Genomic DNA, 13,934 nt, shown 5'->3' on the forward strand with positions numbered 1-13,934 from the left:
CATTATGGAATGGGGCATCCCTATTTTCAACGGAGAAATGTTGGAAGGTATGCAGTCTCTCCTGGAATACAGTTTTTCTGGCTCCAGGCTTATAGCTACTTCTCATCCCAATTCATGTCCACACAAACATGGGAAGCTGCCTTGTACCAGGTCAGACATTGGTCCATCTATACCAGTACTGTCATCATTGATTCACAGCAGCTTTTCAGGGTTTGAGGCAGGGTTTTCTCCCAGCCCTACCTGGAGATGTTTGGGATTGAACCAGAGACCTTTTGCATGCATCTTCTCCACCACTGAGCCGTGTGTGGCCTTGTAGCCTGTCAGCATTGCCATCATTCAGACCTCACAGCTTTGTGTGGGTTATTTGGACATGGAAGTCCTTGCCTTGAAGAGGCAAGCAGGTCTGAGGAAATCTCCCATCACCTCAAAATGTTGTGGTTGTTGTTTTGAGGGAGGTGGAGCAAAGCTTTTAAATACCTCTATTTTTTCCTATTTCCACCTGGCTGCATGCAACCAGCCCTGCATTACATCTGCTCTGTGGTGTTTTGGGTTGAAAGCCCTTACTTCAGCCCACTGTGGCACAGGATGGCATATGTCGCACTATCCTGTGGCATTTTATGCCAGTTTGAGTTCAATAGACTTATGTTTATCACCTACAATAAATTTGCAATGTAGACATTTGTTCAATACTATGATTCCAAAGATAGCTGCAAGGCAAGCAACAGCTTCAAATAATGCATTGAGGATCCTGTGCCTGGCATCACCAGCATGTACAAACATCAGGAGCAGAAAGAAAATTGTCAGAAACAGATGAGTTCCCCCCCCACACACACAAATATTCATCTAGAGGTGAGAAAAGTTCACCCATTGCTTCTCAGAACCTGCATGTCCTAAACATCTGAAAAGAAGCCTTGAGACTAGTTTACAACAGAACCAAAAAGGATGATAATAAGCACTGGAAGAACATAATGTGGTGCTTAGGCAGGATGTGATATTCACTGAGGAACATATTGCAGCTATAATTAAAGGCTGTGTTGCACTCACTTTAAACATGAGTCATGAATGAAAGCAATCAAAAGTTAAATTCTAACTTTGCTGCTTTCCCCAAAATGGGATGAAAGGGTAACACTTAGGAAGGATGTTAATTTGTTCTAAATTTATCAGAAAAGAGGTGTAAATAAGTCATCGAGAGATAGAATGAAAACTGCCATTTGTGGCTACTTTTAACGTTATTCCTATTAGGGTTTTTTATAGCAAACTTATTTGGGTATGTTAGTGGAAAGTGGTATATAAACATCATGCATAAATAACATAAAACTTTATATATGATCCCAGCTTTCCACCATTTTTACAAATTATTTATGTCCTCTCTTACCTGTTTCCCAAAAATGTAGATCCCTAATATTTCCAGCTTTTCCATGACTCCATTGATGAATTTTGTAGCACCTGTCTCCAAATTGTTTTCAAACCATATCATTTTAGAAATGGATGCTCCAAAATGTATTGGGCATCAAGATATTATTATTATTATTATTATTATTATTATTATTATTATTATTATTTGAATTACATGGATGCAGTGATGTACTTTCTTATTTTTGATGTCTTTTTAAAGAAAGCTGAGAAATGTATCTGCTTCCACACTTCTGTCTAAATGTCAACAATGATTTCAAGACCTCTTTCTCAAATAGTAACAGGTGCTATCATACTTAACACTGCACAAGTATGGCTGGGATTATCTTTTCTAGTGTGAAAACTTTTGTATGCATCTAATTGCCTATTTCAAAGACTGTAGCATCACCTCCAATTTATAAAAAAGTGATTGGTTTGAATTTAAGGTTGCATCTTATCCACAATACGGTATCTATACATCTGAACTTATCAATTATATATACACAGGAGCGGAGGAAATGGGCGGTGGGGGTGGTTCACCCCATGTGTCACCACTGAGGGAGGTGACAAAATGTTGGGCAGCACTCACTGCGGGGCCTGCAGTGCGCCTGAGCCACGTGTCTCTCCTGGGAGTGATGCAGTGGCTTGGGCGCCCACAGGCTCTGTGCTGCCCTAAATGGTCTGCCTGCTACCTACCCCCCCACCAGCTGTAGGGCGGCTAAGTGGGAGGAGGCAGACAGACTCCTTGGAGGCCCCGGCCTGCCCCACCCCGTGGGCGCCTGGCCCTGCCCCCGGGCACAGGGCATGTGCATCGCCCCAGATGCCCAATCAGCTTGCTCCGCTGCTGTATTTACAGACTATATCCTAGTTAGTGCTGCAGCTAGATGCCACCCAAGTGCCTTCTCTCTAGATAACAAGTTGAGTCAAAATAGGTCAGGGAGTGCCCAACTTTCAGAGTGGCTCTGTTGCCTTGTCGTCCAGCCCTAAAGTTAAGTGTACAGATATTTTTCTCTTCAACACCCCTTCCCAATTTTCCCCCCTGAGAAATAATATCAAATTGACTGGGGAAAGACACAGAGCAAAATCTTATGCATATAAAGACTTCAGTTTTACCATTTTGAAAAAGCTTTGTTTTGTTGTAAAAAAAAAAAAAAAAAAAAAACACCCTCTTTTTTTACATTACTTGTTGTAAATTCCCGGGCAGGTTGGGGGGGGGGGTATCAACAACCATTTTTGTCCAATCTTTTCAAACAAGTGGCATGATTTTACCAAGTCCAAGAATCAAACAGTTCTTGATTTTTTCTCTCTCTCAAAAGAAAACTTAATCTGGAACTGGTGATCTGACCAAGTATGTAAGGTTTTGTAACTCCTTTTTGTTGTTGTTGTTCACCACCCCACTGAAAATGGGGATAATAAGTTATACTGTAAGCTTTGTTTTTTTGCCAATACCCAGCGCCAAATGGAAGGGTCTCTGCAAGCAGATGTGGCATCTCTGGCTGATGGGAAGAAGTCTTTCATTGTTTGATTCTACAGAAAAGGTGTGGTCAGATTCTCACATGTGATTCCTTAAATATGCAGACCAGCTATCAATAGTTCAAGGCACAAGGCTTTCCAGTGGAAGCAGTTTACACATTCAGCTGTGGTTTTTCAAGTGAGGAGATATCGAGTGATGGACATGCCTGGGTGAATCAGCCCTGAGCCTAGCATCCAGGGGCGAATAGATAAGATATGAATAGTATCCATAGAGATTTATGTTTCTACTAATGAGGTAGTGGCAGAGGGACACTTATGATACCAATTTGATGGGGATCTAGAATAAGCTATAAATTACTGTCTAGGCATGATGTACGTATAGCTGTGCCACTAACTGAATATCAATAGGAGAAGTAATCTTCAGGCAGCATTTCACTCCTGTCAATCAGTATTTCTGTGCAGCTTGGTTTGTGTAAGGGGATCTTTAGTGCTAAAGCAGTGGAACAGGAGTCATTTTAGACTTTATGCACCCACAAATACAAAGTTTCATGACAATCAACTTCTGAATGAAGCTGAAAGAGAGCAAAACATTGGCAAAATGTGATCACAGCAACAATAAAGTAGTGACCATCATTGTTAAGGATATGTTGCCTATTAGAGTTATGATTTAGTGTAAAAATGTCAAAACGTGCATGCCTGGAGACATATTTTGTTATGACATATGAAATAAGTTGTACGTGGCACACACAGTAGCAGATTTATTCTTTTCATATTCAAATCCTTAGCAATGTAGACTATGTGAACTTTTAGTGGAATATAGATCCTCACCATAATTCATTCCTTGCTTTTGTGAAGCATTGCTTTTTTAAGAATGTCCGAACATATTTCGTATTTATATGCCATCCTATTAATGAACACACACACTCAGAGGGATGCCAACAAGATTTCCTGGGCCCAGTGCATTGTATGTGAACATGCTGCCCCCTAATAATAATAATAATAATAATAATAATAATAATAATAATTTAATAATTTATTATTTATGCCCCACTCATCTGGCTGGGTCTCTCCAGGCAATCTGGGTGCTTCCCAACAGAATATTAAAAACAGGATGAAACATCAAACATTTAAAATGTTATTATTAATCAGATTTCTTACCAGCCCCTCACCATAAGGTCCCAGGGCAGGTTACAACAATATAAATCTTATTATTCAAAACAGTATAAAAATGAATTAGTGTTGCAGGAAGTGGGTGGATCCTACTGCAAAGATGAAATGAGGTAGGGAGAGAACCTTGGGCTCATAGGCTGAAAATAAGATACAAATATGCAACAAAAACAACAACATGCAACAAACATGTGCAGTTTCACAACTCTCATCCAAACACATACACAAAACATCTTGCCCATCTTGATGAGCAAATGCATTATTGTGTTAAAGTATAGTCCGCAGGAATTGTAACTAGCTGTTGCTGAAAAGTGCTTGCTGATACATTTTGCATTTTATAGTTTTGTTCATAGTTACTCTCTATTCATAAATATTAGCCCCATTATGCAAGCAGACCAGTAGTGGTTTGCAGGAGGGCGGGGGGACATGGAACGCTAGGAGAGGGCTGCAATAGCACAATTTTTCCCCGCAGCAGATCATACCACATTATTGTCCTCTGTGCAGTATGAGAATAGCATCAATAGGTGTCTTCTGTTTTTTCTCCTGTTCTGGGAGAACCTTGTCTGGCATCACAGATGGAATTGGTCAGCATTCCTTCCTCTGATGGTTTGGCGACAGTCTTTCGGTAATAAAGAAAAGGTGCTGCCTTTGTGATCTAACTTTGTTCAGAAATGTCAAATTCACTTTTAAAAAAAGAAAGAAAGAAAGAAAGCTAGGAGCCTGTGGCCCCTATTGGCTTAGGGCGTAGTACATATGTATGTCCCCCCCATCAGCCAATATATATCTATATATCTATATATCTATCTACACACACACACACACACACACACACACACACACACTTGTATACTGATACAGCCACTGGACAGGCAGGCTGTTGAAGAACAGATTTTAACCAAGAGCAGGGCTGGATTTAGGTTTGATGAGGCCCTAAGCTACTGAAGGTAATGGGGCCCTTTATATGTCCAGCTGTCCTTTGTCACAGTTTTTTGTGTTGAATATATGATATATGGTAATTTATGGACCTAATAGGTATCTAAAGCCATTTGCACATAACAAAATATGTGTTTAATCAAAGTAATTGTTGAACTAAAATACAACCAAGAAACATATTGATAGTGAAATACAATTAAGAAGAAGTATATGGGGGGGGCAAGAGAGTGGGGCCCTAAGCTATAGCTTGTTTAAAGGTAAAGGTTTAAAGGTAAAGGGACCCCTGACCATTAGGTCCAGTTGCGGACGACTCTGGGTTGTGCCGCTCATCTCACTTTACTGGCCGAGGGAGCCAGTGTACAGCTTCCGGGTCATGTGGCCAGCATGACTAAGCCACTTCTGGCGCACCAGAGCAGCGCACGGAAACACCTTTTACCTTCCCGCCGGAGCGGTACCTATTTATCTACTTGCACTTTGATGTGCTTTCGAACTGCTTGGTTGGCAGGAACTGCTAGGTTGTTTAGCTTATACATAAATCTGACACTGACAAGAGGGTGGCATTTGCATGGATGTGCTGTTCAAACTGCACACAGTACTTATTTGATTTTGCAGTGTCAAACATCTGTTAGGGGCAAGGAGAGATGGTGCTCACTGTTTTGTATCTATTGAAACCACAGCATGCATAGAAGTTGTATGTGTTCCTCTCATCCATCTGGGCTGAGTTGAGAGCCTAAAATTACATGCAAAAGGAGATGGGGTAAGTCTGTGCTCCTAAAGTCCGAAAATGACTCAAAGTTAAATTAATAATTTCTGAATACTGAGGGTATTTATGTCATTTCAGCTTGATGGACTGACATCTCCTGCACCTGCATTTGCCATGTGTGAATCAGATCTAATAATCTATTTTAATGGAATCAATCTTAAGGTTCCCAAATGACCTTGTATAAATGAGAGAACATAGCAATGCAAATAACAGAGGAGGGAGAGGAGGAGCAGAGGCAGTGTATAAGAGATTTATAATAATGTGATTTAAATAATATTGTAACCTTACTGACAGATTACACACTGCTTGCTGTTATTGTAGCTTTGCCATAGCAAAGATGGCTATTGTGTTTCTTGTTTTAGACCTTTCAACCAACTGTTCCTTTTATCCCCACAGGCCGTTATTGTCTACCTTTCTAATTACCCTTTCCTTTGATTCCGTTCCATTCCTCACATCCCTCCATTCTCCTTTTTCTCTCCGGTTGCTCCCAAGCTTTATATTAGGGAATGGGGATGTGACAAAAATGACCAAAAAAAAGTCCAGTATGAAATCAAACAGAGATTTATTGGCAGGAGGGAGAAGTTAAAGAGTAAAGCAATAGAAATAGAACCATTTGAAGAGAAGAGAAAGATAGGGTAATAAAGCCCAAGATGAATGATAATAAAAGATCAAAGAGACCAAATTTGAACAATTTTAGTGAAAGCCAAGTGGTCAGCATGGAACAGAGAGAAAGACTTAGTCTGACATGAAGGCGGGGAGGGGGCTATAGCATTTTTTTTTTTTTTTAAGTAAGCCACCATGCCGAGCCAGACTACATAATGATTCACACAGGATATTTTGAGCTGTGGAGGTGGCGGAGAGAGATTTGGAAGCAATCAGAAAGACAGAGAGACAGAGAGAGAGACTGATTTCTAAAAGCAGAGTACAGTGACACACTTTCCCACCTGTCCTAAATCTGATGCTAAGGCATGTGACCGTTTGTATATTTAACAAGCTTATTCCTTTCTCAGCCTGGCACAATTTCCAGGAGCCATCACTGTATTGTATTCCTTTTATCCAGTCACTATTTCTGAATTCAGTCCCTGTGGTTCCCATCATTATGGGTCCCCTTTTCTCCAGATTCCCCCCCTCCGTCCTGCTAATTGAAGCGTTTGCCTCTCATATTTTTCTTTTTGATTGCCATTGACTGTTCTTTTTGCCAGTGTTTGAGCTTGGAGGTGTGTCCATTGTCCTCTCTGAGCAGTCAGATGGAAACCGCTTTCTCTCTCATCAACACAGAAGACAGAGAGGGCTGCAAAACTCTCTTTCTGGTTTCAAGGCATCTGTGCTGAAATCAAAATGTTCCTTGCCCGGAAGAGAGGCGTATAATATTTTTTTTTCATACACTGTAAGATACTCTCAGAAGGTCTCCAAGGCAAACTTTTAATCTCTGCTTGAAGAAATAGGTGTCTTGCCTGCATTTTTCTTCCTGTTTGACTGGCACAAGATGTGTTGCAACGGGGGGGGGGGGGGGAGGAATCTGTGCAGAATGAAGAAAATCAATGTCTAACCTATTTTATCTGTAGCCACAATAAGGAAATGCATTTAATATTAATTACTAAAGACATCAAAAATCAGGCTGTAGTCATATACAAGTTTAGCTGAGAGTCAGTTTAATTAAATTGAATGGGAGCTATTTTCGTGTAGGCATATATAGGATTGTGCTATAATCCTATAGACCATGAATGAGGAACCTATGCTCTACCACAGGCATAGGCAATCTCAGCCTTCCAGATGTTTTGGGACTACAACGCCCATCATCCCTAGCTAACAGGACCAGTGGTAAGGGATGATGGGAGTTGCAGTCCCAAAATATCTGGAGGGCTGAGTTTGCCTATGGCTGCTCTACCAGCTCTTGTCGGACTACAACTCCCAGCATCCCTGACCATTGGCTGTGCTGCTTGGGGCTAATGGGAGGTGGAGCACAACAGGTTCTCCACTCCTGCTCTACACACTCATCTGGATGTAAGCCCCATTGAATTGAATAAGGGTTACCTCTGAGTAGACTACTATAGGATTGTGCTGCTTTAGTCCTGGACCCAAAAGTGCTTTTATTGTATATGAGTGGAAAGCACTGGCAGCCATGTAAGGTGGAGGTGGAGACGCATGTTCCTGAATCCCACTTACTGTTGCTGTCTCCTGTGCTAAAAGCCACAGGCCAAAGTAATGGGTCTGCCAAAGGCTGCCATGGGAAGAGATGAGCAGCAAAGCTCCATTCTGTTTAAGATACTTATTTTTTAAAGAGTGACCTGCCCTTCACCATCGCAGGAACATTGTCATTATTGTCATCAGCAACAATAAACAGTTCTCCAAAAAGAATCTTCAGCAACATGCTTATTGTATTTTACAAGCACGTAGAAGGATCCTGGATTCTGATATGCACTCTGTTATGGCAGGGGTGAGGAACCTGTGGCTTGTCCAATGTTGCTGGACTCCCACTCCCATCAGCTGCCATAGCCAATAGTCAGGGATGACAATCAAACGCAGCAGTTATTGCCGTTTGACCGCAAACAGTGATTGGCTCTGGTGAGCAAAAAGCAAACGCAGATGAGACAGTGGCTATCGGCTTTAAAACATAGCAACAGAACAACCCAACCCAGCTGATAAAACATGCAGATTTCCACTGACGGCTAAATTATAATTAAATATATTAACAATTAGAGATTATAATGCCATCATCGTGTTGCCTTGCCATGTGTACTATTTACTCCACTGGAACAAGCTTGCATCCTATTAAATTATGCATAGGGATAAAAATAAAAAGGACTTTTTGATTGGCAGAAGGGGAAAATAAAAATTTACCAAGGGTAATTAGCTGATAATGCAACCTTCATATAAATCTGGTCTGTGTCAGGAATAAAACCCATCTATTTATTTATTTTTCCTCCAGTCTGGTTCATTTCCAGGGAAGATTGGGTATGTAATCATTTGAAAGCTATGTACTAAGTATTTAAACAATAATGTCAAAGTGTAAAAACAAAAATACATAGCATTTTTAGACTATGTAGAAACAATGATTTTAACAATAACTGAGCTATTTTAGAGTTCCTCTTGTTTGGTTATTTGGATACCTCTAAATAAATTTGCATTGGGAAAATATGTGAAATATGGAATATGACAGACACCTTAGCACATTTTTTCCTCCCAGCATTGCTGTCATTTCTTTGAGAATAAATGTTCTTTTGAGAGAATGTTCTTGTAAATCCTGAACATCATAAAAATTTAATAGAGATAAGTTTGGCATCCATTACTTGAATTAAAACAGATGATATGGATTTGGCTACAGAGTGGGGGGGGGGGATAAAGCAAGGAATTTGTTGCTCCTAGCCTAAAGTACCCCAGGTGAACTCCAACTATTATTACCTTTGGTGGTGTTTTGATATTTGTAAGTCTCTACCTGATGCTTTAAATTAGACTGTAAACTGCTTGCAGATTTTTTTAAAGAATATAAAGTATTATAGAAATGATATAAAGTTGGAAGGAATGCCCGTGGTCATGAAAGCCATCCTTTTAATCCATCAGAACAGTTAACCAATTAAAGAAAAGCTTGTTTTGCATAATTTGTTTTTTACTTATTCTAAAGATAAGGAAACACATTTTATTTTTCTTGTTAACAGTTGAGTCATGATTTTATCGTAGTTTCATTGGGGCAATTTCATTTGGCATTTTAGCAGGCAGTTATAAGCCTAAACATTTCAGTTCCATTTGCTTTTACACTTGTTAACTTCTATTTAATTTTTATACTACCGGTACTATCTTTTGTGTTGCTCAGTTTCCCTTTTCCCTCAGTCCCTTCTTGGTAAACTCAGTTCTTGGAAATGTTTGCAATCAGTGAACAGTGCAATCTTATGTCTCTGTCCTGCCCCCCCCCCCAATCATGAAAGCCTTCCTGGTTGTCTAAAGTGTGGGGAAGTAAGGTACAGCAGAATTGCCCTGTTGGAGCAATCCTGTTTCTCCATTCTCCTCCTCTGTCCCAGTTAAGAAAGCTTTCTTGGTTGTTTGGGATGAGAGAAAGGAAGAAGCAATGGGATCTGCCCATTCGCTGATTATGGGCACTAGTTTCATGCCAGAAAGAAGCTATCTTGGTTTTCAGTGTGTGTGGTGCACTCACTATGCCATGTATTTGCAGGTACATCACAGAAAGTTAGATTACTGCTGAGAGTGATCAATATATGTACCGTATATACGCGAGTATAAGCCGACGCAAATATAAGCCGAGGCACCTAATTTGACCACAAAAAACTGGGAAAACTTATTGACTTGCGCATAAGCCGAGGGTGGGAAATGCAGCAACTACTGGTAAATTTCAAAAATAAAAATAAATAAAATTACATTAATTGAGACATCAGTAGATTAAATGTTTTTGAATATTTATTTCAAAGAAAAACAGGGGCAAGGAGTTCCATAGGCTTGACTCTGCACCACAGGAATAAGCGTTTTCTTTTATTTGCCCCCTCCCCTCTTCCAACAGTTAGGCTTTCCTTTTTATTTCTTTGGTGTATTTTATGTCCAATATTTCCATCCCCCTACAACCTCTATCAATAAATGGGACTGATTCCTGAGTGTGAGGGGGTTTATTTTCAGGCCCTTTTCTTCCCTCCCCAAAGAACCCTCCCTTCCCAAACAGCCAAGCTGTGAATGGATCCAAAGGAAGATAAGAGTTGCAGAGCTCCTGTCACCTTGCCTCCTCCTGGGCTTTGCAGAGAGGAGGGGGGCAAGAGCCTCTGTTCCTTGACTTGGGGGTCCTCCCTGCACCCTCCCCTTCATCCCAGGGACCCCCTCTTCTCCCCAATGGACCCTTTGCAAGATGAGCAGAGACTCACTGGATTCAGGAGGCGCCAGGGATGCAGCACATGCAGAAGAGAGAGACAAAGGCCCCCTCCTCCTTTTGTAGGTGGGCTTGGTATTTCCTGACCTCTCTAGGAATCCCACTCAATCCTTTTTAACCCTTGGCAAGCCAGTGCCCCCAGCTTCTCTGATCCTGTCCTGTGCCTTTTGCAGGAAAGAGCTTCTCTCCACTTCTCTCCCCCCCCCCAACTGACAGAGGGGGAAGCATTGTGCAGTGCTTCTCCGATCCTCCATTCTGTGCCTTTCTGCTGGTGAGTGGAGGCAGAGGCGTCTTTACCCTTCCAGCTTGTGTCTGGAGGCGCTAGGACCTCGCAGACAGCTGCAAACGCACGGGATGGGATCCTGCGGGATCGGAGAAGAGCTTCTCAGATCTCCATCCTGCGCATTTCCTGGTGGGGTGGGGGGGGTGGGGAAGCGGAGAGAAACTCTTTCTCTCTGCTTTTCCTACCCAACCACCTCGCAGACAGCTGCAAACGCACAGGACGGGATCGGAGAAGATGCCCCCGTCCTGCACATTTCCCGGTGGGGTGGGGGGAGGGAGAGGGAAGCGGAGAGAAGCTCTTTCTCTCTGCTTTTCCTTCCCCACCGCCCTCCTCACTTGCGCATAAGCCGAGGGCGACTTTTTCAGCCCAAAAAATGGGCTGAAAAAGTCGGCTTATGCGCAAGTATATACGGTATTTCTTGTTTCTCTGTGTGACAGAGATGTATGTATACATGGTCTGGAGATGAATGTGATCTGTGTGTGTTAGAAATAGAGGGGGCTGCATTTTGTATGTGAGGGAGGGAACGTAAGGATCACTCAACTCAACCTATGTTCCCAAGGGAGCTTCACACCTATGGTGAAGAACAGTTGATGAAAGTATGTATGTATCTGTGTATTAGATTTATATACCACCTTTATGTTCCAAGGATCTCAAGGGGCTGTACATGGTTCTCCTCCTCCTCCCCATCTCATCCTCACAACAACCCTGTGAGGTAGGTTAGGATAATAATAATAATAATAATAATAATAATAATAATAATAATAATAATAATAATAATAATATACTATTTATACCCTGCCCATCTGGCTGGGTTTCCCCAGCCACTCTGGGCGGCTTCCAACAAAATATTAAAATACAATAGTGTGTCAAACATTAAAAGCTTCCCTAAACATGGCTGCCTTCAGATGCCCTCTAAAAGAGATAGTGACTGGCCCATGGTCATCCAGTGAGCTTCATGGCTGAGTAGGGATTTGAAACCTGGAATAGTCCATATTCTAACCATAACACTATACTGGCTCTCAAAAGTTTCAGAAGTTGTTTGTAACATGTCATGAAGCTCTACTTTTCAAAGAGAAATATATGTCCAAAATGTCAATATACATATGTAATTCCTTGCACATTCCTAAAGTGGATGTTTTGATGTTAGCTATTACAATCAAACAAACTCGGGAACTTCTATTGTTACTGTCACATGCTTGACTTAGTATGTACACTGTAACTATTGGTCTATCAATACTGCAGAAAATCCATACATTCACACATTTGTGGAGAGGAAAATGAATCCTATTATCCTTTGGTGTGAAACAGCCAGTTTCTCTAGTTCAATCTGTTTTTCATTTTTTGCAAGTTATTTACATACATTCAACACCATAGTGTGATACTTAGTTAATATATTTGGTTTTGAAATGAAGTGTCACAATAGTTCCTTTTAACAGTGTGAGAGTATTGAATATTGATGTATTCCTGTAAGATGTGTTATATAACAATGATAATCAAAGTGGGGCTGGTACATGTGTGTAGAAGGGGGAAACAGATGTTCAAATATTTCAAATATTGTGACTTTTAAAATGTACTTTTTCAGTTGCCTGCTGTTTTGAAACAGATTGGGTGGAATCGGTGCTTTCCCCCCAAGAAAAATAGATGCCAGAACTGACCATGAAGTTGTTACAGTAGGTCACCGGACAATTCAGGGCAGCCCTGAACTAATGCTGATTTGACAACAGCCACGTCCAATGCCCATGGAGGTGCTAAAAACTATGGCAAGCTGTGACCCTAGCTCAGAAGGGCCCTCAAACAAACCCAAATGTGTACAACAGTAGAGGCCTAGCTAGAAAGCTTAAAGCCTACTGTTGCTACAAGGGAGACAGACTGAATAAAAGGAAATACAAATTGGCCTTGCCCCATAGCTTGGCCAATCGCAGCTAGGAACAGCTAGGAGCTATGTGGAGACATATATTAAAAAAAAGAAGAACAAAAACTGTAGACTTGCACACACTGGCCAGCTTCCATTTTTACTTGAAATGTTCATTTTATGCTTCTCAGAAGTACATAAAGGCAAGAAGTGGGCAGGGGGAGCACCAGTCCACAATGGTGCTCACCTGAGAAGTGCCACAACTGTGACTTCCAGTTGGTCGCGCCGGCCATTAAGGACAGGAATTCCTTCGGCTGAAGGAATTCCAGCTTTTTTAAGGCAGGGGGGAACCGCAAGAGCACTGTGGACCCCTGAAAAACCCCAAATTGAGCATTTGGAGAGCTTGGAGATCTGTCGGGTTCCCGTTGTGACCCCCCCTCTCCCCGGCAAAGCCGAGAGCAAGAGGGGTTGGAGATGTGGGAACAGAAGATTTAACACTTCCTTCATTATGCAAAGCTTTGTGCCCTTGGGAGGCTAGCGGCCAATTCTCCGAAACAAAGAAAATTGCTCTGAAATCATGAGTTAAGATTTGGACTTTGATTTATTTAATTGGGACATGGAAGAGATTTAAAAAGGAGGTCAGTCTCTTCTACTGAATAAATTGGAAGGTAGTCGCTATTGAGCCAAAACCAAAAGACTGAAAAGTTGCTGTTTTAAAACTTTACTAAGGCATTCCAGCAAGCCTCCCCCCTGGCAGGGTAAGGGGGGTGGTATTTGATATAAATCTGATTCCCTGAAAAGAAATTGGATTGTGATTTAGAAGCCCATTCCTCCGGCGGAGGCGGACTCGCTACCCAGCAATGGCGACACATTAATTGTTATGCAACAATAAACTGGATACATTTTACTTTCATTTCCGTTCTCTGGATTTAACAAGGCTACATGGTTGCTACAGCTGTCTGACTTGAAAGATGGTTTCAACAAATGCCTGTTTTGGAACTGCGCATTCTGTTATCTCCTGCATATACAGTGCCACAGCTGTGTCCTTGAAACTGTCACTTAGCCATGTCGAAACAGCTTCTTTTAAGGACACAGTGTTGGGCTTGCTTAAGGAAACTAAAAAGAAGGTCAAGAGAAACAGCGAAGAACTTGTAAAAGAAAGAACCTTTTACCACACATCAGGGATGCGCCCCAGGGAAGAAAT

This window comes from Lacerta agilis, chromosome 4 (assembly GCF_009819535.1).
Source record: "Lacerta agilis isolate rLacAgi1 chromosome 4, rLacAgi1.pri, whole genome shotgun sequence".
NCBI classification, from domain to species: Eukaryota; Metazoa; Chordata; class Lepidosauria; order Squamata; family Lacertidae; genus Lacerta; species Lacerta agilis.